Source organism: Pogoniulus pusillus, chromosome 31 (assembly GCF_015220805.1).
Source record: "Pogoniulus pusillus isolate bPogPus1 chromosome 31, bPogPus1.pri, whole genome shotgun sequence".
NCBI classification, from domain to species: Eukaryota; Metazoa; Chordata; class Aves; order Piciformes; family Lybiidae; genus Pogoniulus; species Pogoniulus pusillus.
This window is the reverse complement of record NC_087294.1, coordinates 15,827,894-15,854,100: the sequence shown is the minus strand read 5'-3', so window position 1 is coordinate 15,854,100 and position 26,207 is coordinate 15,827,894.

Sequence of the window (26,207 nt, the reverse complement as noted above, 5' to 3'; positions counted from 1 at the left end):
TCTTCTACCTTCCTGCTCATGCAGTAGGTGCCAGTTGGACAGAGAGCTGCCATTCCCTCCAGTAATCTGGTGCCAATCCTGTAAAAACTTCCTTTTAGCAGGCACAAGGTAATGCAGTCTAACAGCTCTTTAACTAAGCAGGATTAATTAGCAGGAAGCTGGCTGCTTAATTCACCACTGACCTGTAAAATCTGGTCAGAAGGAGGTCACTGGACATAATAGAACTATTTAGGAGTTTAGGTCAAGCTCTAAAAGCAGCAAATATCATTTAAAGATCACTCTGATATAATAAAACTAATGGCTAAGAAAATACTGCTTAGGAGGGGGAGCTCTGCTCTTTGGAACAGTGCTCTGTGTGCTCAGGGACTGCCTATAAAGCTGGCCAGTTCTGTGACCCTGTGAACTGAAGGCATGCGTGGAGGGCTGCCTGTACACACGGTGCACACTCTCCCACTTCACCTCTGCTCCACAGGGCTGCAATTCCCATTAGCTCACTCTATTATTCCCCTCTGTGCTAAGGGGCTGGTGATTCATCAGCTGAAAAAGGAAAACATCTCATCCTTGCCTGGCTTTTAGGGAAGATTATTTGTAAGAAGTGTTGCACATCGAAAAAACCAACACCAGAAGAGAGCCAACCCACACGCTGCTGACTTTCACTGCAGTAACTCATCCTCCAGGCTGCATGTCTGCACCTCTCAGCACAGAACCTCTGTGGGCTTGGGCTGGATGTGATCTTTCGAGGTCTTTTCCAACCCCTATCATTCTGTGATCTGTGGACACCAGGAGCTGGAAACTGACTTGGCTCTTTCATCTCATACTGAAGTTTGTATTTCCAGCATTTTACTGTTCAAGAACGGATTCTGCTTGGTGGGAAATGATTAAAGCTTTGAGTCCTTCCTTCCCTTTTTCTTTTCTTTTATTTTATTTTAAGTAGACATAAAAATCATTGCAGCATTTGCAGTGAGCAAACAAGAGCTCCCAGGCTGAGAGAGGAGAGAGGGCTGTGTACAAGGTGACAGCACAGGCAGTTTACTTTGGACCTCAGATTAAATAAGCAGCTCCAGAGATAGCTGTTGAATAGATATTTCAGCTGGCAAAAGGAGGGGGAAGAAGGCAAGTCAAGGCAAGGGAAATTTTGAGAAGAGCCCTGAATAGTCTTTCCAGTCACTCCTGCCTGCTTGCAACAGGGGAAGGAGGAAGCAAGGAGAGAAAGGGATCATCCTCGAGGCGTTACAGCCTGCCCACAAGCAGAGAAGCCCCTTCCAACAGCGTGTTGAAATGGATACACTCCCTGCACTTCCAGTTCCTACACACAAACCTCAGTCACCCTCATAAAAAGCCAAACCCAAGTGAGTTGGCAACAACAAGAAGTCTCACCACTCTAGGCTGATCCTCCTGGGCATGCTCCAGCTGCTTGGGCTGCAGCTGGATGTGCTTTAGCAGCCTCAGAGAAAACCCAGGCTGCACCAGATGTGAAACAAGTTCTAGGTGAGGAGCAGGAGCTTGGAAGCAGCTGAAGGCTGCTGCCATGACCAGCCCATGCAGCACCTCATGTTCACCCTGCCTGCCTAATTCCTGCTGCCATCAGCAGCACTCAAGAAGCCTGTGGATTTTGCCCATCTCTGCAAGCTTGTTCATGGTGATCAGATTCATAGAATCAGAGTCACAGAATCACAGAACTGTAAAATCACAGAGTCACAGAGTCATAGAATCATAGATCTGATCAGGTTGGAAGAGAGCTCCAAGCTCACCCAGCCCAACCTAGCTCCCAGCCCTGCCCAATCAACCAGACCATGGCACTAAGTGCCCCAGCCAGGCTTGGCTTCAACACCTTCAGCCACAGCCACTCCACCACCTCCCTGGGCAGCCCATTCCAATGCCAATCACTCTCTCTGCCAACAACTTCCTCCTAACAGCCAGACTAGACCTCCCCTGGCACAGCTTGAGCCTCTGTCCCCTTGTTCTGTCCCTGGGTGCCTGGTAGAAGAGCCCAACCCTACCTGGCTACAGCCTCCCTGCAGGCAGCTGCAGGCAGCAATGAGCTCTGCCCTGAGCCTCCTCTGCTGCAGGCTGCACACCCCCAGCTCCCTCAGCCTCTCCTCACAGGGCTGTGCTCCAGGCCCCTCCCCAGCCTTGCTGCCCTGCTCTGGACACCTGTCCTGAGCTGAGCAGTGTCTGCAGGGTCAGAGGAGCTCTAGCAGGGGTTGCTGCTCCTCAAGAGCGCAGCCAGACTCGGCACTATGTGGAGACACAGCAGCGGGGAAGGAAGGATGGACAGCAAGGAGGGACAGCACGATCCTGCCCGTGTTCACCCAGCTCTTCCTTGCTGCTTTCTGAACAGCTGCTTTGTACCTGGAGCTGTCGCAGCAGCGAGGGCCACCCACTCTGCCTGCTCTCTGGGTGCCAGTGCAGTGCTAGCACAAGTGGCTGGCACATTTGTTTTGCACTGTGTGTGCCATAAATGAGGTGCAGATGTGTGACCATGTCCTGGGAGCTGCTGCTCTGTGAAATGCCAGCCAAGCTGGAGAGGAGGCAGGAGAGGTTCCACCTCTGCACTGCCCCTTTGTGCCACTTCTCCCTTCTCCTGAGCCAGACAGCAGCAGGCATGGGCTGAATTTGATCAATGTCTATAACTCTCTGAGGGCTGGGGGTCAGGAGCGGGGGACAGGAGGTTCCAGCTCAGCACAAGGGAGAACTTGCCTGGAAGGATCTCAAAGCCCTGTCACAGGCTGCCCAGAAAGGCTGTGGAGTCTCCTTCTCTGGAGCCTTTCAAGGCCTGTCTGGATGTGTTCCTGTGTGCCCAGAGCTGGATTGTAAGGTACAGCTGTGGCAGGAGGGCTGGACTGGATGATCTCCTTGGGTCCTTTCCAAGCCCTGACATCCTGTGAGCCTCTGAATTCTGGCTTGGTGGCTAAAGTGGATCTATAACACTGCCATAGGTGTACTGTAAGTGTACCAGGCTGTATCAGACGTTGCTAAGTGCTACCTCCCCTCAGGTGGAGGTTTGAGCAGCCAGCTCCTGGGGCAGCAGAGAGCTCTTACAACTTTCCCATCAACTTTTCTTAGCCTCCACAACAGATGGAGCAGAGTCAAATGCAGACCATATTTGTGGGACAGGTCATTAATCCATTCTTTCCTGGCTTGCTGAGGGGCAGGTCCAATGCCATTCCAGTACCCCTGCTACCTAAACTGCTTTGCCTTTGGTCTCTAAGATGAGTTTTCCAGCCAAGGTAGGACTCAGCTCCACTGTGACCAATCCCTCAGGCAGAGCTGTCCTCAGCAGCAGCAAGCAGAGAGCTCTTTGTGTTCTCAACCTTTCCCCAGCAGCCAGAGCAGAAAATGAGGCTGTGATTTAGGGGTTTTTGTTTACTCACAAACTTTTAAATGTTTAAAAAAAGAAAAATCTAGAAGGAAAGTTAAATTTGAAAGGCTGTGGAGGGCTGGCAGAGCTTCTGCCTCCCATCTCCTCAGCCCTAGAAGGGAGAGAGTTTTAACATGGGATGCCAGAATCAGTTTTGGTCAGCAGCGATCCTTTGGCTGGGTGGAGGATGCAAAACCAGAGAGCATTCTGCATGAGGAGAAAAGCAAAACATTGCTGCCTCCAGTGCTTGTTCCACTTACTGAAACTGCTGGGCCAAGATCCATTTTTAATGAACTCTGCTCAGTGGCAGGCAGAGATTGCACAACTCCTGTTAGCACTGCAGGCACTGGGGGCACTGCAAACAGCTCGTCAGCTTCTTTGCTGGAAGAACTGGGGGGGTTGTTCACCTTCCATGAAATCGGTCACAGAGACCTCTCTGGGGTTTTTCAGGCTGAGTATTTTTGTTCCCATGGACAGCAGCCATATGTCAAAGCACTTTAATTGTCACCAAAGACCAAGACAAAAAGCCTCTTGCTTTTGTTCTGCTTTTATTCTGCTAAGTCCTTTCCTCTGCCTTTTGGTGTTTACTGTGCTTGAACATCCTGTCCAGCTGAACCATTCTTCATCCTGCTGGGTGCTCTAATCTGAATGTGTGGATGAGGGAGGAAACAACCTTCACAGATCACAGAATTGCTTGGAAGGGACCTCAAATCATAGAATGGTTGGAAGGGATCTCAAAGCTCAGCCAGTTCCAACCCCCCTGTGCCACTAGAACCTCCCACTAGAACAGGTCACTCAAGGCCTCATCCAACCTGGCCCTGAACACCTCCAGGGAGGGAGCAGCCACAACTTTCCTGGGTAACCTGTGCCAGTGTCTTACTGATCAGAGAATCACAGAATCAGCCAAGTTGGAAGAAAGCTCCAGGCTCACCCAGCCCAACCTAGCACCCAGCCCTGGCCAAGCAACCAGACCATGGCACTAAGTGCCCCAGCCAGGCTTGGCTTCAACACCTCCAGCAACAGCAACTCCACCACCTCCCTGGGCAGCCCATTCCAATGCCAATCACTCTCTCTGCCAACAACTTCCTCCTAACAGCCAGACTAGACCTCCCCTGGCACAGCTTGAGCCTCTGTCCCCTTGTTCTGTCCCTGGGTGCCTGGCAGCAGAGACCAATCCCACCTGGCTACAGCCTCCCTGCAGGCAGCTGCAGACAGCAATGAGCTCTGCCCTGAGCCTCCTCTGCTGCAGGCTGCACACCCCCAGCTCCCTCAGCCTCTCCTCATAGGGCTGTGTTCCAGGCCCCTCCCCAGCCTTGCTGCCCTTCTCTCAACACCTTCCAGCACCTCAACATCTCTCTTGAATTGAGGAGCCCAGAACTGGACACAGCACTCAAGGGGTGTCCTGAGTAGTGCTGAGCACAGGGGCAGAAGAACCTCCTTTGTCCTGCTGCCCACACTGCTCCTGAGCCAGCCCAGGATGCCATTGGCTCTGCTGCCCACCTGGGCACACAAACATTTCATGGAATCATAGAATCAGTCAGGGTTGGAAGGGACCACAAGGATTAGACAGTCCCAACCCCCCTGCCATGCCCAGGGACACCTCACACTAGAGCAGGCTGCCCACAGCCTCATCCAGCCTGGCCTCAAACACCTCCAGGGATGAGGCTTCCACCACCTCCCTGGGCAATCTGTGCCAGTGTCTCACCACCCTCCTGCTGAACAGCTTCTGCCTAACATCCAGGCTGAATCTACCCAGATTGTTTTCAACAAAGTCCATCTGAATTTTCATTGTGCAAGAAACCCTCTGAGCCTTGGGTGGTTTGGAAGGTGACAGTCCCAAATCTGAGTGCATTTTCCATGAGACCTGCAGATTTTCAGAGTAGTGCAGGAAATCTGATGAGCAGCATAATACACCTGGCTTGCTCTACCAAATGAACTGCTCAGATGAGACAATTAGCCTGAGGCTGTGCAAACACAAAACAAAGAAGACAAAAAAGAGCAATCAAAAATAAATAAACCAAGAGAGCAAAACTGCCTTCTGCTTTCCCTGCTTTACCAAAGCACTGCTTGTGAGCCCTGTGGAAGTCCACAGGAGCCGACAGAATGCTTCAATGCTGCCCATTGTCTTTCTGTCTTCACCTTTGCACACCTCCTGGCTGCTCTCTTGTTTGTCTCCTAATATCACCAGTGACATTAACGAAGGCTTCAGGCTCCCCTCTTTGCCAAGCTTAACAAAGAAGCCTGCAGTGCTGCAGCTTCCCATTAGCTGCCACGGGAGACGTGGTCAAGGCCCTCATGGATCAGTGAGATCAAAAGCACTGCCACAAGGGCTCCAGACGGCTCAGTGTGAGCTATGCCAGAGACTCTTTACTGGTTGTTCTGACTCTCATTGTATGGTCTTTGAGCACAGAGCACACACCTACACCTTAGCATAATGAGGCAAGCACAACCCCGTCCTCTGCACAACCCACGCCCTGCTTTCCTCACTAACGAGCTGTTGGTTACCTATCCTTCCTGAGACAAGGTGGCCGGCAGCTGGTGGGGCCCGAGCTCAGCATCCACCTGCTCTTGTCCTTCTTCACTTTGCATTCCCACAGTTCCCCCTCTCTGTTTGCAGATGAAGGCAGCGCTTCCCAGCCGCTGCAGGGCTCTTGCAAGAGATCACACCCCCTTAAACACTGCTAACACAAACAGCTGGCCCCCATCTTTGCCAGTGAGCAGCTTTGTCCCTAATAAGAGAGGTCCAACTGGTGCAGTTGCCCGATCATGAATGCTTGTGAAGCACCTGAGTTCCTTCGGTGTGACCGAAGCACAGCCAGCTCTCAGTGTACACCTCAATGCACAGCCATCTGAGCAAGACTTCTGCTCCTGCCAGGAAGGCAGACGGGACACAGCAAGCTGACATCCTTCAAACAAACCCAAGCACGTTCACTCATTCCCTAGGCTAGCTGGAGAGCTGTCGAATTTGCCTTCTCTCTCCCCCCCTTTATTTTGGCGGGGGCAGTGGTGTGAGGTTAGCGCCGGCAGGAGCAGTGCCTGAGCGTGGGGCTAAGCCACCGTGCTGCCGCCTGCTCCACGGGGGGCACAAAACTGCCTCATCTGGTGTGAGCCCCATAGGCTCTGCCCCGTTAACCTTGCCACAACCACAACCAGGTTGCCTCTCTCTCTGTTTTGTTTTGTTTTCACGTGATCCTTATCCTTAAAAGGCAAACACCTAGGAAAAAACATCCTATAATATCCCTATATCCTATCATACACTCTTAGCCTTAACTATACTACCCATCAAGCAAAAAATCCATCAACCAAAGGAAATCAAACCATTGAATCATTACTTCCTCCTCCTCTTCCTCTTCTCCAGGCTGCACACCCCAGCTCCCTCAGCTTGATCCTAGGATCCACGTTCAATCTGAGCTCCTGCTGTTCCCTGGGAGATTTTGCCAAGCAAGGACTGAGGCCAGAGTGTGTGACTCTCCCCGGGGCATGGGGCTGGGCAGTCTTTGCAGGGTAGGTGGTGGTCACCAGATCATAAACAGACCACTGCAACTGCAACTGCTCCAACACACTCTCATGCTGGCAGTGCAAAAGGCACACGGAGCACAGGGGCTGGAAAAGCCAAGCAGAGGCTGAGCAGGTGATGGCTGGATGCTGGATTTCTCTGCTGGCAGCACACTAGGGCCTGGAGCAGGGGGTATGCACCTCCTCATCTTTAGAAGGTGAATGGTATGGCACCCCTAGGCTGGTGTGGCACCCCTAGAGCACAGCGTGACCTGTGCTGGATACATATTCAGCCACATCTACTCCACCTGCACCTCATTATCCAGCCAGAGCTGCTCTCCTGAGAGGAGAGACTGAGGCAGTTGGGGCAGTGCAGTCTGCAGAGGAGAAGGCTTCCAGGTAACCTCACTGTGGCCTTGCAGGATCTGAAGGGGGCTACAAGAAAGCTGGGGAGGGAATTTTTAGGCTGTCAGGGAGTGACAGGACTGGGGGGAATGGAACAGAGCTGGAAATGGGGAGATTCAGCCTGGAGGTTAGGAAGAAGTTGTTCAGCATGAGGGTGGTGAGAGCCTGGCAGGGATTGCCCAGGGAGGTGGTGGAAGCCTCATCCCTGGAGGTGTTTGAGGCCAGGCTGGATGAGGCTGTGGGCAGCCTGCTCTAGTGTGAGGTGTCCCTGGGTCCCTTTCAACCCCAGATGTCCTGTGATGCTGTGATGCTGTGATTTCCCCCAGGAGAAGCAGGACCAGCAGAGCCCAGAGGACTTTAGCTGCTCAGGTGCAAGTCCATGAGCTCCGAAGAGCAGCTGTTGCTAGCAACATCCCAGTGTTTGCTTTCAAGGAGGCAGAGAGCACTTTCTTCTCCTGCTGCAGCGTCGTGGCAGTTGCAGAGAGGTTTCTTGGCTCCGGCTCCGCTGTTACAAGGCAGTTGGTCTGCTCTGTTCTCGTCTGTCCAGTTGGATTATGTTTTATTGTGTAAGGGTACACACAAACGTGAGAAAAAGCAAATGGCAGTTCCCCCAGGAGCACAGGCAGAGGAGAGAAAGCAGCACAGCGCCTGGGTGTGCGAAGCCTCCCTTTCAGCGGCCGTGGGCTGTGCCCAGCGCAATACCGCAGCGCATCCATCTCTGCCAGAAGCACAATGTCCTCCCCGCAGCGCCCTGGGGGCTGCGGGGGGTTGGGGCTATTCACTGCAGTGTCTGTGCTGCGAAGACAGTGATTATGTAAGTGCAGACATTTACCTAGGTTACTGCATGTGTAAGGTGGCCTTAAGCAGCCATGGCAGCAGAACTTCACCAGCAGACAGCCTTTGGGGTAGCCATAAACCACCTCATAAATCTGAAACAGAACAGTCCAGACTGTGCCGCTGGCGACCACCTGGTGCCCGGAGCTACACAGCTTCCCTTCCCCTTGGAGACACAGGATTTGGCCCTTGGGTTGTGAGGGTGCACAGCAGCGATGGAGCTGCAATTGATTAGAGCAGTTTTCCTGACAGGCAGCGATGCTTCTGTGTGGCCCCCGGTGACAAGTGGCACAGAACATTGCTGTCTGCCCTCTTAGGGACTGTGGGGTTTAGTGTTCCAGAGACACCACAAAAATAAGTCACTGCCAGCTTAACCCTCCCTGGACCTCTGGGACACCGTGGGTCGTATGGCACAGCTGTGTGCAGATGCAGGGATGAGGTTTCGGCAGGCTTACAGGAGGGTTTGCCTGCATGGAGAGAATAAAGACATAAGTAAAGTTAATCTCAGCAGTGGGAGTGGAGCAGAATCATAGAAGGGTTTAGGTCAGAAGGGACCTCAAAGCTCAGCCAGTTCCAACTCTCTGCCACAGGCAGGGACACCTCCCACTGGAACAAATTGCTCTAGGCCTCATTCAGCCTGGTCCTGAACACCTCCAAGGAAGTTGTGGAGCACAGATCAAAGATCCCATTCTGTGCTTCTGTGCTCCACAACCTCCCTGGGCAACCTGTGCCAGTCTCTCACTGCAAAGAACCCTTTCCTAGCATCCGCTTTCAATCTCCCCTCTGCCACTTCAAACCCATTCCTCCTCCTCCTGCCATGACAAGACCTTGCCAATAGTCCCTCTCCAGCCCTCCTGGAGCCTCCTTCAGACCCTGCAAGGCCATTCCAAGCTCTCCTCCAAGCCTTCTCCTCTCCAGCCTGCACAGCCCCAACTCTTGTAGCCTGTTCTCATAGCACAGCTGCTGCAGCTCTCTCAGCATCTTGGTGGCAAAAACTGGCACCTTGGCAGGTCCACTGGGAGGATTTCCAAGGAACAGCCTGCTGCTGAAGGACTGAAGTGTGGGTGCTACATACCTGGGCACTCTTCACATCTGTCTTGGTCACAGAATCATACAATCACAGAATCATCCATGTTGGAAGAGACCTCCAGGCTCATCCAGCCCTGTCCAATCAACCATGGCACTAAGTGCCCCAGCCAGGCTTTGCTGCAGCTCTGCTTTCTGTCTCTTACTGCCTTTTCACTTCCCTATTTCCCATCTTCCCTGTCCCATTCATGCAAGTAAACAAGGCATGAAACTGGCACTACCCCATTTAGCAAGGTTGCAGCCTTGGCCCTTTTCAAGGAGAGCTGGCAGCAAAGTAAACATGGGAGAATGTAAAAGAGTAGCTCTGAGCTGCTGAAGGTGTCTTTGGTCTTACTGGGAGCTAATTTTTATCCAGAAGAGAAGGAGGAAAGTCAAGAGCAAAGTGGCAGGCCTGAGTGTACCTGGGAACTGTGTATGTCACAAGGAGCAGTCCTACAACCCAGAGTCTGCCATTCTTCAGACCTTATGGTATTGAGGAGAGGCAGATTCATAGGAGCAGTAACGCCGAGGCATGAGCAGCCAACGACAGCCTCTAACTGCTGCTCTCTGCTGTGCTTCTCTCACAGGAAACCAAATAGTTTGGTGACAGCCAAGAAAATCCTGGCTTGTACATCACCACATGGGCAGGAAATTCCAGGAAGGAAAATATAATCCTGCAATAAAAAATAATAAATAAAGGATGAACCCAAGCAGAGAATATCATCACAGGAAAACATCTGCAGGCTTGAGGGAGGAAGAAGAGCTACTCAGAATTTCAGCACCTTCTTTGCACCTGTTAAACCCCTGCCAAAACCTGGTGGTAAATGACTCTTCCCCACCCCCCGCCTCCTCCCTAAGGGACCAACATACTTTAGCTTTTGCTTATTTACAGCCACTTCTAGAGCAGGCTCCTTTCTTTCTTCCCACATATTCATAACATTCTGGGAAAAAAGCAATTCACTTTGGGGACTACAAATTCTTCACATCTCATCCTAGACCAGACACCTCTGGGGAGCTGAACAGCATTGCTGGCAAGAGCTTCTGAGATACATTCAGAGAGACTGTTAGCAAAAGGCTGCAGGGACAGGACGAGGGCAGTGGCTTCACACTAGAGCAGAGCAGATTGAGATTGGATGTCAGGAACAGGTCCTGCACCATGAGGCTGCTGGAACACTGCAACAGGTTGCCCTGGGACATGGTTGTGGCTTCATGCCTGGAAATATTGAAGGTGAGGCTGGACAAGGCTGTGGGCAACCTGCTCTAGTTGAGGATGTCCCTGCTGAGGGCAGAGGGGGTTGGACTGGATGAGCTTTGGAGGTCCCTTCCAACCCAGACCACTCTGAGATTTTGTGATTCTATGTTTCTGTGATTCTATTATTCTGATTCTGTGATTCTCTGGCTCTATGATTCTATCAGAAAACTGTTTGGATCCCCTCTTGCCCTTCTTCATCATTGCAGACAGAATCTTGAAAACATGAGGCTGCAGAATTAGGGTGTGAAGATGTAAACATCCAACACCATCCAAACCCAGTGCTGTGCCACAGCTCTTCTAAACAAACCTCTCAGAGCTTGTGAGTCACAGCCTTGAGGAGAGTCATAGAATCAAGCAGGCTTGAAGAGACCTCCAAGCTCACCCAGCTCAACCTAGCACCCAGCCCTGGCCAATCACCCAGACCATGGCACTAAGTGCCCCAGCCAGGCTTGGCTTCAACACCTCCAGCCACAGCCACTCCACCATCTCCCTGGGCAGCCCATTCCAATGCCAATCACTCTCTCTGCCAACAGCTTCTTCCTATGATTCCAGGGGCTAAGTATGTGCACATAAAGCATAACCCACACTGTAGCAGATACACAGTGGCATCTGCCAGCTCTCCAGGTAGTGCCTAGAGCCTCCTCCATGGCTTTGGATAGGGCATCTATGGCAGCACAGACACAGCACACCTCCCTGCTGTGCCAAGCGGAACAGCTGTGCCCTATCTCTTCCCCTCTGCCTTGAAAAGAAGCCCAGCTCAGGAAGTGCAGGTAACAGACAAACACCCCTGGCCCAGCTGGCAGAGTGAGAGCCAGCAGGGGAACCAGGCTATCGATTTCCAGTGGCATCCCAGGCTGCTCTCGCAAGCCCTGCCAGCTGCCTCTGCCAGCCGCCCGCCGGTCGCAGGCTCCTCGAGGCGGTTCCGAGCCGTGTCCAGCCGAGGAGCCGACAGCACAGGAGCTGCTGGCCGGGCCAGCGTCTGCCCAGCTAGGAAGGTAGTTATTTATAGCCAAGCCTCTGAAGCAGACCACTGCGTTTAACGTAGTAATGAGCCGTTAGAGCGGCCCCGAAGCCTGGCAGGGTGCAGCAGCCATGCATTATGCACCCCTCTGGAAAGGGCCCGGGAGGGGAAGGCTGTCATTTAGGGAGAGAGCCTGGGGCACTGCACCAGAGCCTTTCCTCCGGGCTGTTTTTGTGGAGAGGCTTTGAGAAGCACAGCTGGCCTGGAGAGGTCAGGCAGTGGAAGGCTCTCAGCCAAGCTCGGCGAGCGCCGAAACCTGCCGGAGCTCTGCCTCCCTTGGGCAAATATTTGCCTTGGGATGGATTGTTCACACAGGAACTGAGCAGCAGCTTGCTGAGCTCTGTGCCTCCTCAGGACCCTTCTCTCTCGTGTTGCTGGCTCTCTCCTGTGGTCTGTCACCTTTGGGAGGCAGGATTCGAGCTGAGCCAAGGAATTGGCTTTCCTGTTGTTTGGTTGCTCGTAAAGTTTGCCCATGTCTGAGTTGGGGGTAGGATTAATGTCATAGGAGAGCCTCAGGGCTCTGTTCAGAGGTTCTTGTGTTGGGTGATTTCACTGCAAGCATTCAGCAGGCAACATATCCCAGAGCACAGCTCAGGCACCAAAAGCCAGCCAGTGATGTCCCCATGATGCCAACCCACCTCAAGTAGGTGACCTGTCCAGGTTGAAAGATATAGGCAAGAAATAAACCTGAAGCTGTGCCAGGGCAGGTTTAGGCTGGATGTTGTTAGGAAGTTGTTGTCAGAGAGAGTGATTGGCATTGGAATGGGCTGCCCAGGGAGGTGGTGGAGTCACCGTGCCTGGAGGTGTTGAAGCCAAGCCTGGCTGGGGCACTTAGTGCCATGGTCTGGTTGGTTGGGCAGGGCTGGGTGCTAGGTTGGGCTGGGTGAGCTTGGAGGTCTCTTCCAACTTGCTTGGTTCTGTGATTCTGTGGTTGGTATTAGCAACCTCTTTTAAAGAAAAAGACTGTTCAGACCTATTAACAGAGTTAAAGGAAGGATCAATCTCACACCCACTGGTGCCGGTTAAAGGCAATGCATGACAGAGCACAGCTACATCTTACCCTGCAGGGCACAAAAGCAAAGCAATTGGAGTGACAGTCAGTGTCCCTGTGGGCTCCAGGGGCAGAGTATGAGTTGTGGTGAGAACTGTGTGTTCAGGACCGAAGGACAAAGTAGCCAGGTCTGCTCAGATGTGTGGTTTGCTCTGCTTCAGAGCATGGTAAAAACGTTCCTCAGACCTAAATTAGTAAGCAACATGTAACATCTGGCTGAGTTTCCCAACATTCCAGCCCAAGGTCCAGCCCGGCCTATGCTCAGCAGGAGTTAAAGAGCTGTGCACATGCAGACTGCAGCTGAGTTTCAGAGGCAGATCATAGAATCATAGAACTAATCAGGGCTGGAAGGGACCACAGGGATCAGCCAGTCCCAACCCCCCTGCCATGCCCAGGGACACCTCACACTAGAGCAGGCTGCCCACAGCCTCATCCAGCCTGGCCTGAAACACCTCCAGGGATCAGGCTTCCACCACCTCCCTGGGCAACCCCTTCCAGGCTCTCACCACCCTCATGCTGAACAACTTCTTCCTAACCTCCAGGCTGAATCTCCCCATTTCCAGCTTTGTTCCATTCCCCCATATTCCCATCCTTAATTGCCCCCATCTCCCTGTCCTTTTGCCCCCATCTCCCCTCCAGGACTGTCAAAAGGAAAATATTTGCCAAGATCTCCTTTGTTTTGTTGCTGCTGCTGGCAGCAGCCTGCAGGCTGGGGAGCCTGCCCTGCACAGGAGATGCCTTCTGGCTCTGCTGCCAGTTGGATTCTGTGGGTGATCAGATGGTGCCAGATGACTGAGCAACTCGTTGCAGAATAACAGGGCTCACTGGAGAGCTAACAATGCCTTTATAGCCTCTCCTCAATGAAGTGTTTGGAATTTTCTTAGCTTACAGGGTAGAGGATGGAGCAGTTTAAGATTTTCCAGGGCTACCTGAGTATGATTAAAAAAAAACTCTTAAAGAATGGAATGGGCTGCCCAGGGAGGTGCTGGAGTTGCTGTGCCTGGAGGTGTTGAAGCCAAGCCTGGATGGGGCACTTAGTGCCATGGTCTGGGTGACTGAACAGGGCTGGGTGCTAGGTTGGGCTGGATGAGCTTGGAGGTCTCTTCCAACCTGCTTGATTCTGTGATTCTATGATGTCTGTTAGGAGGAGAGCCTGAGGGGGCTGGAGCTGTGCTGCTGGCAGAGGAGGAGATGAAGAGGGAACCCCAGCAACAGTTCTAAAGATGTGCAGGTGAGTGGCAGGAGGCTGGAGCCAGGCTCTGTTGGGTGATGCCAGTGCCAGCACAAGGGGCACTGGGTGCAAGCTGAGGCAGAGGAAGTTCCATGGAAACATGAGGAGGATTTTTTCCCTGTGAAGGTGACAGAGCACTGAAAGAGGCTGCCCATGGGGGCTGTGGAGTCTCCTTCTCTGGAGCTATTCCAGAGCTGCTTGGATGTGTTCTGTGTGATCTGCTCTGGGTGCTGCTGCTCTGGCAGGGGGTTGGACTGGAAGAGCTTTGGAGGTCCCCTCCAGCCCCTGACACTCTGTGAATCTATGAGCATCTCCCCCCAGACAGCTACAGTCAGCAGCCTGTGCCTTTTTAAGGAGCTCTCCCGTGCTGGGCACCACCTTTTTTAAACAGGCAGTTTATCTTCTGATAAGCAGCAGAAGGACTTCATTTGCAGTTGTTTAATGCTCTTAGAGCCTGTGCAGGCAGTTTCCATGACAAGAGAGGCAAACCCAGCCCAGGCTGCTGCCTAGGATTTTGCTGATCTCCAGGATACAGAAACACACCTATGGTATCTCAGGGTGTGAGTCACTGGGCTGCTGATGTCACACTCTGCATGCTGTTCGGCCTAGATTAGCAGCAGAGAGAGTTCACTAGGAGGCAATAGCTGCTGGTACCTGGCATATATCACCTGTGCCCCTTACAAAGTGGTAACCAGGAAGGAACTCAATTGAAATGCATTAAACATTACAGCTAGGGGTGAAGGCAAAGGGATATGGGGGCACTCTATCTTCCATTCCAAAAGTGAGGCTGTGAAGCACGCAGCAAGTGTGTGACCCTAGAGCTGTGTGTGACCCTAGAGCTGTGTGTGACTCTAGTGCTGTGTGTGTGACCCTAGAGCTGTGTGTGACCCTAGAGCTGTGTGTGACCCTAGAGCTGTGTGTGACCCTAGAGCTGTGTGTGACCCTAGAGCTGTGTGTGACTCTAGTGCTGTGTGTGACCCTAGTGCTGTGTGTGACCCTAGAGCTGTGTGTGACCCTAGAGCTGTGTGTGACCCTAGAGCTGTGTGTGACCCTAGAGCTGTGTGTGACTCTAGTGCTGTGTGTGTGACCCTAGAGCTGTGTGTGACCCTAGAGCTGTGTGTGACCCTAGAGCTGTGTGTGACTCTAGTGCTCTGTGTGTGACCCTAGAGCTGTGTGTGACCCTAGAGCTGTGTGTGACCCTAGAGCTGTGTGTGACTCTAGTGCTGTGTGTGACCCTAGAGCTGTGTGTGACCCTAGAGCTGTGTGTGACCCTAGAGCTGTGTGTGACTCTAGTGCTCTGTGTGTGACCCTAGAGCTGTGTGTGACCCTAGAGCTGTGTGTGACTCTAGTGCTGTGTGTGACCCTAGAGCTGTGTGTGACCCTAGAGCTGTGTGTGACCCTAGAGCTGTGTGTGACTCTAGTGCTCTGTGTGTGACCCTAGAGCTGTGTGTGACTCTAGTGCTCTGTGTGTGACCCTAGAGCTGTGTGTGACCCTAGAGCTGTGTGTGACCCTAGAGCTGTGTGTGACTCTAGTGCTCTGTGTGTGACCCTAGAGCTGTGTGTGACCCTAGAGCTGTGTGTGACCCTAGAGCTGTGTGTGACTCTAGTGCTCTGTGTGTGACCCTAGAGCTGTGTGTGACCCTAGAGCTGTGTGTGACCCTAGAGCTGTGTGTGACTCTAGTGCTCTGTGTGTGACCCTAGAGCTGTGTGTGTGACCCTAGAGCTGTGTGTGACTCTAGTGCTCTGTGTGTGACCCTAGAGCTGTGTGTGACCCTAGAGCTGTGTGTGTGACCCTAGAGCTGTGTGTGACTCTAGTGCTCTGTGTGTGACCCTAGAGCTGTGTGTGTGACCCTAGAGCTGTGTGTGTGACCCTAGAGCTGTGTGTGTGACCCTAGAGCTGTGTGTGACCCTAGAGCTGTGTGTGACCCTAGAGCTGTGTGTGACTCTAGTGCTCTGTGTGTGACCCTAGAGCTGTGTGTGACCCTAGAGCTGTGTGTGACTCTAGTGCTCTGTGTGTGACCCTAGAGCTGTGTGTGACCCTAGAGCTGTGTGTGTGACCCTAGAGCTGTGTGTGACTCTAGTGCTCTGTGTGTGACCCTAGAGCTGTGTGTGTGACCCTAGAGCTGTGTGTGTGACCCTAGAGCTGTGTGTGTGACCCTAGAGCTGTGTGTGACTCTAGAGCTGTGTGTGACTCTAGTGCTCTGTGTGTGACTCTAGTGCTGAGCACAGGGAATTAAAAGCAGCACTGCCCTTTGTCCCTCTGCTCTGTCTGTGAGCTGGGCTCCCCCAGCACCCAGCATGCTCCTTGTGGTCCCTTCCAACCTTGACTGTGATCCTATGATTCATAGAACTCACATGATTCATATGATCCTATGATCCTATAATTCACAGAATCACAGAGTCAGCCAGGGTTGGAAGGGACCACAAGGAGCAGCCAGTTCCAAGCCCCCTGCCATGGGCAGGGACACCTCACACTAGAGCAGGCCTGAAACACCTCCAGGGATGGGGCATCAACCACCTCCCTGGGCAGCCCCTGCCAGGCTCTCACCTCTCTTATGCTCACATCCAGTCTGGATCTCTCCACCTCCAGCTCAAAGATCACATTGGGTGATACTGTGCTCCACAACCTCCCCGGGCAGCCTGTGCCAGTGACTCACCACCCTCACTGCAAAGAACAACTTCCTAACATCCAGTTCCAGTCTCCCTTCTGTCAGTTTAAACCCATTCCTCCTTGGACTTCCCTGGTCCTGCTGGCCATACTCTTCCTGATACAGGCCAGGATGCCAATTGCCTTCTTGGCTACCTGGGCACAGGGAGGCTGAGAACAAAGGGGCTGTAGTTAAGCTGGCAGGTACTTGTATTTCAGACAATCATAGAATCAGCCAGGCTGGAAGAGACCTCCAAGATCATCCAGTCCAACCTATGGGCACAGCTGAAAGGCTGTGTGATGCTAGGAGCTGACAGGAGAAGCCCAGTAGCTTTCAAACACTAAGCAGAGGGCAGGATTTTCCCCTGCACCTTCCATCAGCTCTCTCAGAAAGAATTTTCTCCAGCTGCAGCAGCTGCCCATGTCCCTGTCAGAGTCACATAGGTGCCCACACCCAGCCAGCTCGATGAACAGAGCAGTGCAGGCAAGGACCCGGCCAGATCAGCTGGAGAAGGCCCAGCAAGCCTATGGCAAACATACATCAGCAATGTCAGTGAGAACCTCCTCCAGTTGTGCAGCATTCTGCTTTCCCACTGCTGCCAGGACCCTCACTGAGAACCTCCTCCAGTTGTGCAGCATTCTGCTTTCCCACTGCTGCCAGGACCCTCACTGAGAACCTCCTCCAGTTGTGCAGCATTCTGCTTTCCCACTGCTGCCAGGACCCTCACTGAGAACCTCCTCCAGTTGTGCAGCATTCTGCTTTCCCACTGCTGCCAGGACCCTCACTGAGAACCTCCTCCAGTTGTGCAGCATTCTGCTTTCCCACTGCTGCCAGGACCCTCACTGAGATCAAACACACGCCAGGGCCGTAGTAATCTGTGAACCCTCAACAAGTGAGAGATAACACAGAGCTGAGTGCAAGCCAGGCAGGGCAGCAAGAGGGGTAGAATGGATGCTCAGCATCAGTGGGCACTGCAGCAGGGGGACCTGCAGCCAGAGGACACCTGGAGGAGGATGGCAGAAAAGAGTGACATGGGATAACTTGTAGGACTGGAACAACTGCAGAGCTTGGAGCCACCTATCTCAGCAAAGCCACAGAGAAGGTTCGTTGCTACTCTGTCATAGCACAGAAAGAGCAAAGAGGCATTCACCTGCAGCAGAAGTCAGAGATACAAATCTTGCTACGCAATCTGAGCTCAGATTGTATTGCTCCAGGATGTCAGTGAGGCCAAAACTCGAGGTAAACTGAGAGAAAAGGATCTTCAGAGAGGAGAAGGCTACTCAGTAATGTGGAAATGAATGTTAGCATTACAGAATCACAGGGAAGGGCAAGGAAAGATTCACTCTGAAATGGGACAAGAACTGGCTGCTAGGCCAGGCCCAGAGTGTGGTGCTGAATGGTGCCACATCCAGCTGGCAGCTGGCACTAGTGGTGTGCCCCAGGGATCAGAGAAGGCTGGAGCATCTTTAGCAGCCCCCTTTAGCAGCCTGTGGTGTCTCCTGGAGTTCTCTGTTGTCTCTCCTGCCAGCCAAGGGTGAGTTTGATTGCATTCACTATTTCACCAACCAGCATATAGAGACACTTCAGTCCTGAGGGCAGCAGGACATTAGCCAAGAGGATGCTGGCTCTGCCCCAGGCAGCCTGAATAACTTCCTTCTCTCAATTCTGTCATTCCTAACACGACAGGTCAAACTGTGAAATGAGGCTTTGCTCTTTGCTTTGTTTCCCTCCTGAGCACTGTGCCAAGACGTGAGGATACAAAGCAGGTAGTGGCCTCTGTGCTGAGCACTGAGCTTGCATCTGGCTTGCAGAGCAATGCTGACAGAGCTCAAAGCTTGGTGGAAAGCTGCAGCTTACCTGCAAAGCTTCGGAGCCTACTGCAGCAGCAGCACACTTAAAAGCACAGCCCTGAGAGGATTGGGCATCCTTAGCACAGATGGATCCCTCTGAAGGCTCCAGAAACACCAGGAGAAACTTTGGGATAGGATTTGCTAGAAGGCACTGGGGCTAAGCAGTCATGGGGTCATAGACTCATGGGATCAGCCAGCTTGGAAGAGACCTCCAGGCTCAGCCAGCCCAACCTAGCACCCAGCCCTGGCCAATCAACCAGACCATGGCACTAAGTGCCCCAGCCAGGCTTGGTTTCAACACCTCCAGGCACAGCCACTCCACCACCTCCCTGGGCAGCCCATTCCAATGCCAATCACTCTCCTTCTGTGGAGCCTTTCCAGGCCTGTCTGGATGTGTTCCTGTGTGCCCTGGGCTAGACTGTGTGGTCCTGCTCAGGCAGAGGGGGTTGGACTGGATGAGCTCTCTGGGTCCCTCCAAACTCCGACATCCTGTGAGCCTGGGCTCTCTGCAGCACTCTTTTGCCATGCAGGTGCAAGGCTTTGATGCAGCAGTGTAATGCACGCAGCCAGGAGAGAAAGCATAGGAGAAGCTCTTGACACCCCTCTGGAGGTGCCGCCGGACCTGCTCGCCTCGCCAGCGTGGGTAAGTGTTAAGTGCTTCTCCCAGTCGGTGCCATCAGGGAGCGAGCTGTGCTGCAGCCCCTGCCGCTGCAGATTGCCCTCTCTAGTAGGCAATATAATTATCTTTATCTTCCCACTTATCAACCAGACTTCTAAGCTTTAAACGGCCTATCACTCCCAGTTGAGTAACAGAACAAACAGCACCATTCCAGCCTGGCAGTGAGGCAAACATTGCACAATATTCCCACCTGAGGCTGGCAGTGGCCCGGCAGTGCCCCAGCTGGAGAGGAGGCAGCGCCACAGTGGCTCCTGGGCTGCAGGTGGGCAGCAGCAGGGAGGAGCACTGAATGGGGACACGAGGCAGATGCTGGCTGTGGTTGTTGTGGGTCCATGCCAGGGAGAGATGGAAGAGGCTGCGAGGGGCTGCACACACAGGCAGGGAGCAGGTGCCACTGGTGCCAGGTCTTCCTCTGATTCCAGCAAGGGCTACTTTGGAGCTGGGTTCTGTGGGCTAAAATATTTCCTGAAGGAAATATGTAAATCATAGATAGAATCACAGAGTGTCAGGGGCTGGATGGGACCTCCAAAGCTCATCTGGTCCAGGCCCCCTGCCAGAGCAGCAGCACCCAGAGCAGATCACACAGGAACACATCCAGGCAGCTCTGGAATGACATAGAATGGTTTGGGTTGGAAGGGACCTCAAGGATCATCCAGTTCCAATTCCCCGCCATAGGCAGGGACACCTCCCACTGGAACAGGCCACTCAAGGCCTCATCCAACCTGGCCTTGAACACCTCTTGAATGTCTCCAGAGAGGGAAACTCAACAACCTCCCTGAGTGAGTGGCAGGAGGCTGGAGCCAGGCTCTGCTGGGTGATGCCAGTGCCAGCACAAGGGGCACTGGGTGCAAGCTGAGGCAGAGGAAGTTGCATTTAAACATGAGGAGGAATTTTTTCCCTGTTAGGGTGACAGAGCACTGGGAGAGGCTGCCCAGGGGGGCTGTGGAGTCTCCCTCCCTGGAGATACTCCAGAGCTGCCTGGATGTGTTCTGTGTGCTCTGCTCTGGGTGCTGGTGCTCTGGCAGGGGGCTGGACTGCATGAGCTCTGGAGCTCCCTTCCAGCCCCTCACATCCTGTGATTCTAAGATTCTACATGGGCTTATCAGAGGTGTATCACAGAATGGCTGAGTTTGGAAAGGATCCATGGAGAGCACAGAGTGATTTTCCAGGAGGCAATCTCAGCTTTCATCGAGAACAAGGAGATTCTGAGGCAAAACTACAAAGCATGACAGAGGCACACTTCAAAGTCAGCAGAAAGAGAAGTGAGGTCCCCTCCAGCTCCTGACGTGGCTCTGTGATGCTGTGAGAGTGAGAGCAATATCTGTTTGACTTTTGACCTTCCTCTGCTCCACCCTTATGCAGGAAAAAGTTGTGAGCCTTGAACTCGAGAGGAATCCACTTACATGGCACTGCAGCTTTGGGAGCAGAGTGTTCAGGAGGGTTGCTGAGAAAGGAAACTGGCCCTTGTCTTCCATCAGCCAGAGCTGGGCACTGCCAAGCAGCTGAAGCAGCAGGGTGGGGGATGACAGCAAAGGTGGGAAGAAGGACAGTAAGTGAAGGGGCACTAGAGAAGGGGCTTAGGAAGAGCAGGCTGAGAGCTGAGGTTGTGTAGCTTAAGAAGATGAACCACTCATGCCAAAGAAGTGCTGTGCACACCTGAGTCAAGCACTGCCTGAGGCTGAATTTCAGCCCGGGGAAGTTAAGCAGAAAACAAGTCTGACTCTCCTCTGCAGCCTGGTTAACCTGGGTAGCTGGAGGTCAGTTAAATGGGCAGAGGATTGGGGTCTCTGGGTGAAATAGGGGAGTAGAGTAGCTTCACTTAGAACCATAGAACCAACCAGGTTGGAAGAGACCTCCAAGCTCATCCAGGATCCTACCACCCAGCCCTGTCCAGCCAGACCATGGCACTTTCTTGGTTACTTTCCTGTTCTTAGCCTAACCCATACATTCCATTTCCCCATCTGCCTCAGTCTTGTTGTGGATGGCACAGGGAAGGAGAGGTTTGCCTTTCATTCGCATTTGATCCCTCACAGTCTCATTACAGGATCACAGGGGTTGGGAGGGATCCAAGGAGCTCATCCAGTCCACTCCCTCTGCCAGAGCAGGAGCACACAATCCAGCTCAGGGCACACAGCAACACATCAGACAGGCCTGGAAAGGCTCCACACAAGGAGACTCCACAGCCTCTCTGGGCAGCCTGTGCCAGGGCTCTGGGACCCTTCCAGGCAAGAAGTTCCCCTTGTGTTGAGCTGGAACCTGCTGTGCTGCAGCTTCCATCCATTGCTGCTTGTCCTGTGCCAGGGAGCAGTGAGCAGAGCCTGTCCCCCCGTCCTGACCCCCAGCCCTCAGATAGTTACAGACATTGATTCAATCCCCTCTCAGCCTTCTCCTCTCCAGACTAAGCAGCTCCAGGGCCCTCAGATCTCTCATTTTTTTGGCAGGTTTGGAAACTTTGGTCAAACCCTGAAGCCACAGAGTTTTTTCTGCTAGATGAAAGAATGTGGAGCTTGTTTTCCATGCCCCCTTCTTTCTTGCTTGCATCCTACCTCCCACACCCACCTCCTGGCAAGTCAGCAGGCTCCCAGAGCAGTCAGTCCCCACTTCTGTGACTCAGCCTCAGAGTACTAAAGCCTTGGGCTTGGCAGGTGTCCAGGATGAAGAAACATGACAAATCCCCCATAAAGAGCACTGCAATCATAGCAGGCACTGAAGCCTTGAACATAATACTTCCTTACTTCCTCCACCTCTGAGATTCCCAATTTGCTTAATGGCCTCCTCCCAGGCGCTGCTGATGGAGGACACTGCCAATGTCCTTTCAAACACCTCCAGGCCTCCCCCAGCACATCCCCAGCACCCACAGCACATACAGAAAAAAAGAGCACTTCTGGCTTCTGCTGAGAAGTCTTCTTCCAAGCCATCATTTGCTGGGAAGTAAAGAAGCAATCCCACATTCAAGTTATGTCTGAGAGCTGCCTCATCCTGCTACCCCCCTGGCAGTAGCAGAGGCACAGATCTGCCCTTGTTTGTCTCTTCTGGGGTGACCTCACTGAAGTTTATTGGAGGCACGTTGAAATCAGAGTGATCTGTGCTAGCTGGAGTCCATGAATGTCACACAGATCCAAGTAGTAGGTCTTACAGCTGTGGCTCAAGAGCCTCCATGCTGCAAGCTCTAAGTCATTTCCTCAAGCACAACTTTATCTCTCTGCACCACAGAATCACAGAGTGTCAGGGGCTGGAAGAGAGCTCCAAGCTCAGCCAGCCCAACCTAGCACCCAGCCCTGCCCAACCAACCAGACCATGGCACTAAGTGCCCCAGCCAGGCTTGGCTTCAACACCTCCAGCCACGGTGACTCCACCACCTCCCTGGGCAGCCCATTCCAATGCCAATCACTCTCTCTGCCAACAACTTCCTCCTGACATCCAGCCTAGACCTCCCCTGGCACAGCTTGAGGCTGTGTCCCCTTCTGTTGCACCTTTGAGCTGTCTAAGCTTTAGAGTAAAGGCAAAGTCATTAAAGGAGCATACAAGGCCCAGTTCAGTCAGTGCAGGAAAGGTTTTGGTGAGCCTTGAGTCATCACTTGCAAAATGCATGAACGAGCTGTCCAAAACCCACCAAGCTCAACACTGATGAGCAAATCCTTCCCTTAAATGGCTCTGACTGGTTGCCAGTGCCCCGTTCCCCACATCCTAGACATCAGACATAACTGCAGGATGAAAGCCCAGCCCTCTGGGTGGATCTGCCACACATGCTTGTAGTGGGGCAAATAACAGCTGACCGTGGCCACCCATGAATGCTTTGCTCCCTTGGTGTGAGAGTGAGGGCTGGCCTGATCTGAGGACAAACCCACTGAGGCTTCCTACTTTGCAGCTGCAGTTTTGCCTCCTTGGCAGGGAACTGCTGAGACACTCGCAGCTGTCAGGAGGAGACTCTTGTGAGAGAGAGATTATTTGCTGAACTTCAATAATGCCCACTCGGCCAGGAGCCAACAGTGTGAGCTTGCAGCCCCCGAGGGCAACCACATCCTTGGTTGCATCCAAAGCAGTGCTGCCAGCAGAGCCAGAGAGGGGATTCTGCCCTGTCCTGTGCTCTGCTGAGACCTCACCTGCTGTGCTGCATCCAGCTCTGAGCCCCAGATAGAGGATAGACATGGAGCTGATGGAGCAGGGCCAGAGGAGGGACAGGAAAATGCTCAGGGGATTGGAGCAGCTCTGCTATGAGGACAGGCGGAGGGAGCTGGGGGTGCAGCCCGGAGAGGAGGAGGCTCTGGAGACACCTAAAGCAGAAGGCTACAGAAGGCTGCAGAGAGACTGTTTGCAAAGGGCTGCAGGGACAGGACGAGGAACAAAAGTCTGACATGAGAGAAGCGTAAAATTGGGTTGGATGTGAGGAAGAGGTTCTGCCCCCACTGAGTTGTCATTGACCCACTGAGCTGTGCTGCTCAGCCTGCTCTTCCCTGCAGTGACACCCACTAGGGAACCAGCAGAGTGTCTGGCTGAAGCTGTGGAAGGTACCTGTCCCCTGCCCACCACAGTGTGTCTAGCCTCCTGCCTAGACAAACTGTGCTGCTAAAACCAGAAAGGAAGCACTTGTGGAGAAACAGAGAGGGAAAACAGGCAAGCAAAGACAACAGAGAGAGAGAAACCTAAATTTCTTTATGGAGTTGTGAATTGCCTAAGATGTGGTGAATTGTCTAGTCAGTGTTTGTCTACATGTGGTCTGAGCAGTCTTCATGCAGGTCCTGTCTTTAAACACATCTATTTGTGAACAAAGATTAAAATCCCAGGAGCTGTGATGCCAGCAGCAAATTACAGGGTGTGTTCTGCAGCATCTCTGCCCCAGAAGCACATCCTGTGTTTTCAGCACTGCCAGGGACGTGCTGCAGAGGCAGGCACACACACACACGCAGAGGCACACTTCTGCTCCCTTGCCCCCTGCAGTCAGTGCCCTCAGCTTTGCAAAGTACAGGGTGATGTGGCCAAGGGTGTTTCAAGAGCCCAGAGCTGTCCTGCAGCGACAGAAGCTTCAGAACCATTTGACAGTCTGGCACTGCCAGTTTTACTTCTAAATCATCGAATCATAGAGTGGTGTAAGTTGGAAGGGACCTCAAGGATCATCCAGTTCCAACCCCCCTGTGCCATAGGCAGGGACATCTTTGGCTATGGTGACTCCACCACCTCCCTGGGCAGCCCATCCTAATGCAAATCACTCTCTCTGTCAAGAGCTTCCTCCTAATATCCAGCCTAGACCTCCCCTGGCACAGCTTGAGGCTATGTCCTCTTATTCTGTTGCTGGTTGCCTGGCAGAAGAGCCCAACCCCACCTGGCTACAGCCTCCTTCCCTTGTGGCAGGGCACAGCTTTCTATCCAGGCTTGATTCTCAGGCAGATGCCTGTCGTCAGGCAGTGCCAGGACTGGGGGGAATGGAGCACAGCTGGAATTGGGTAGGTTCAGCCTGGATGTGAGGAGGAAATTGTTCAGCATGAGAGTGGTGAGAGCCTGGCAGAGGTTGCCCAGGGAGGTGGTTGAGGCCCCATCCCTGGAGGTGTTTCAGGCCAGGTTGGCTGAGGTTGTGAGCAGCCTGATCTAGGGCAGGGTGTCCCTGCCCACAGCAGGAGGGTTGGAACTGCCTGATCCTTGTGGTCCCTTCCAACCCTGACTGCTTCTGTGATTTCTGAGGAACAACAAGAAAAAAGACTCGTCCTATGCTGGGGCAAGAGAAGCTAAGGGGTGGGGAGAGAGGAACGAGTTTGAAGGTGTGATGAGGACCAGCAGAATGTAACACAGGGTCACTAGGATGATGAGGGGAGTGGAGCACTGCCTGGTGAGGAGAGGCTGAGGGACCTGGGGCTGCTTAGTCTGCAGAGGAGAAGACTGAGAGGGGATTGAATCAATGTCTGTAACTATCTGAGGGCTGGGGGTCAGGAGGGGGGGACAGACTCTGCTCACTGCTCCGTGGGGTAGGACAAGCAGCAATGGATGGAAGCTGCAGCACAGGAGGTTGCAGCTCAACATGAGCAAGAACTTCTTGCCTGGAAGGGTCCCAGAGCCCTGGCACAGGCTGCCCAGAGAGGCTGTGGAGTCTCCTTGTGTGGAGCCTTTCCAGGCCTGTCTGATGTGTTGCTGTGTGCCCTGAGCTGGATTGTGTGGTCCTGCTCTGGCAGGGGGGTTGGACTCAATGATCTCTTTGGGTCCTTTCCATCCCCTGACTTCCTGGTGTCCTGAGTTACTCTACTCAAAGATCTGGCCCCAAAGGACACAGTAGATCAAGCAGAAACACTTAACTCAAAAAGACTTGCTTCCACTGGAATCTCTGAGTAGCAAAGCAGAAGGAAACTTCAGTTGAAAGGAAAAGGCAGCTGTTGGTGTGAGCAAACCTATGCATGGAAAACAGTACCCCAGAATCCCAGGCACTAATGATGCAAGCAGTGAGAAACAGCAGGGCAAGAGAGAGTGGAGGGGGAGGAAAACAAAGCAGTTGCAATCTACAGGTTGTAGTTGTGAGAAATATATGTTTGATGTGATCAATTCGTGGCAAGAAGCCACAGACAGGGAGGAGGGGGGTTTGCACAGAGATACTGCAAGCTCACAAAGTCCATGCAGCCAGTTTCAGTGCCAGAACTGCTGCCTTTGATGTCTTCTCCCTGCCCAAAGGACACTTCAGCAGGCACTGTTTCAAAGGTTCTTTTTGCCCTCAGCCACTGTCAGATTGCTGTCATCTGCTTCATTTTGCAGCACAAGGTTTGGAGAAACAAACTGCTTCAGCGGCAAGAGGGAGGGGAGGAATAGGACCAGCCATCGATCAACGCTCGGTGCAGGACAGGGGAGATAAAGTGGTGCTGGCAGAGACTTCTGTCAGAAAGATAAAGGCAAATGCTTGTAAATCTCTTGATGTTTCTAAGAGACATTTTCTGCACCCAACAAAACCCTAAGTGAGAAAGAGAGATTAAAACTGTAAAGGTTCCCATGAGCAGCGACAGAGAGAGAAGAAATTATCTCAGCATCAGGAAACAAAGTTAGATTTATCTCTGCACTTCAGGGAAATCGAGCCCCTGGAGGTCAAGGAGGTTGCTAAATGGGCGGGGGAGCAGGAGAACACTTCACAAACTCGTCTTCTAATTTAGAGCCAAGGTCAATGATTCAAGCTGCAGTGCTCCTCTTGAAACACACAACGAGCAGAGGTGGAACCATCGCAACCAGCAATTACCCAGAGCGGCAGAAGCTGCCACTGCTGTGAGCGAATCGCTGGTCTCAGCGCTGCCCCTCTGCCAGCCACTGCTGACTTCTGATGGTGAGAAGCTGTCAAGCCACAATCTCA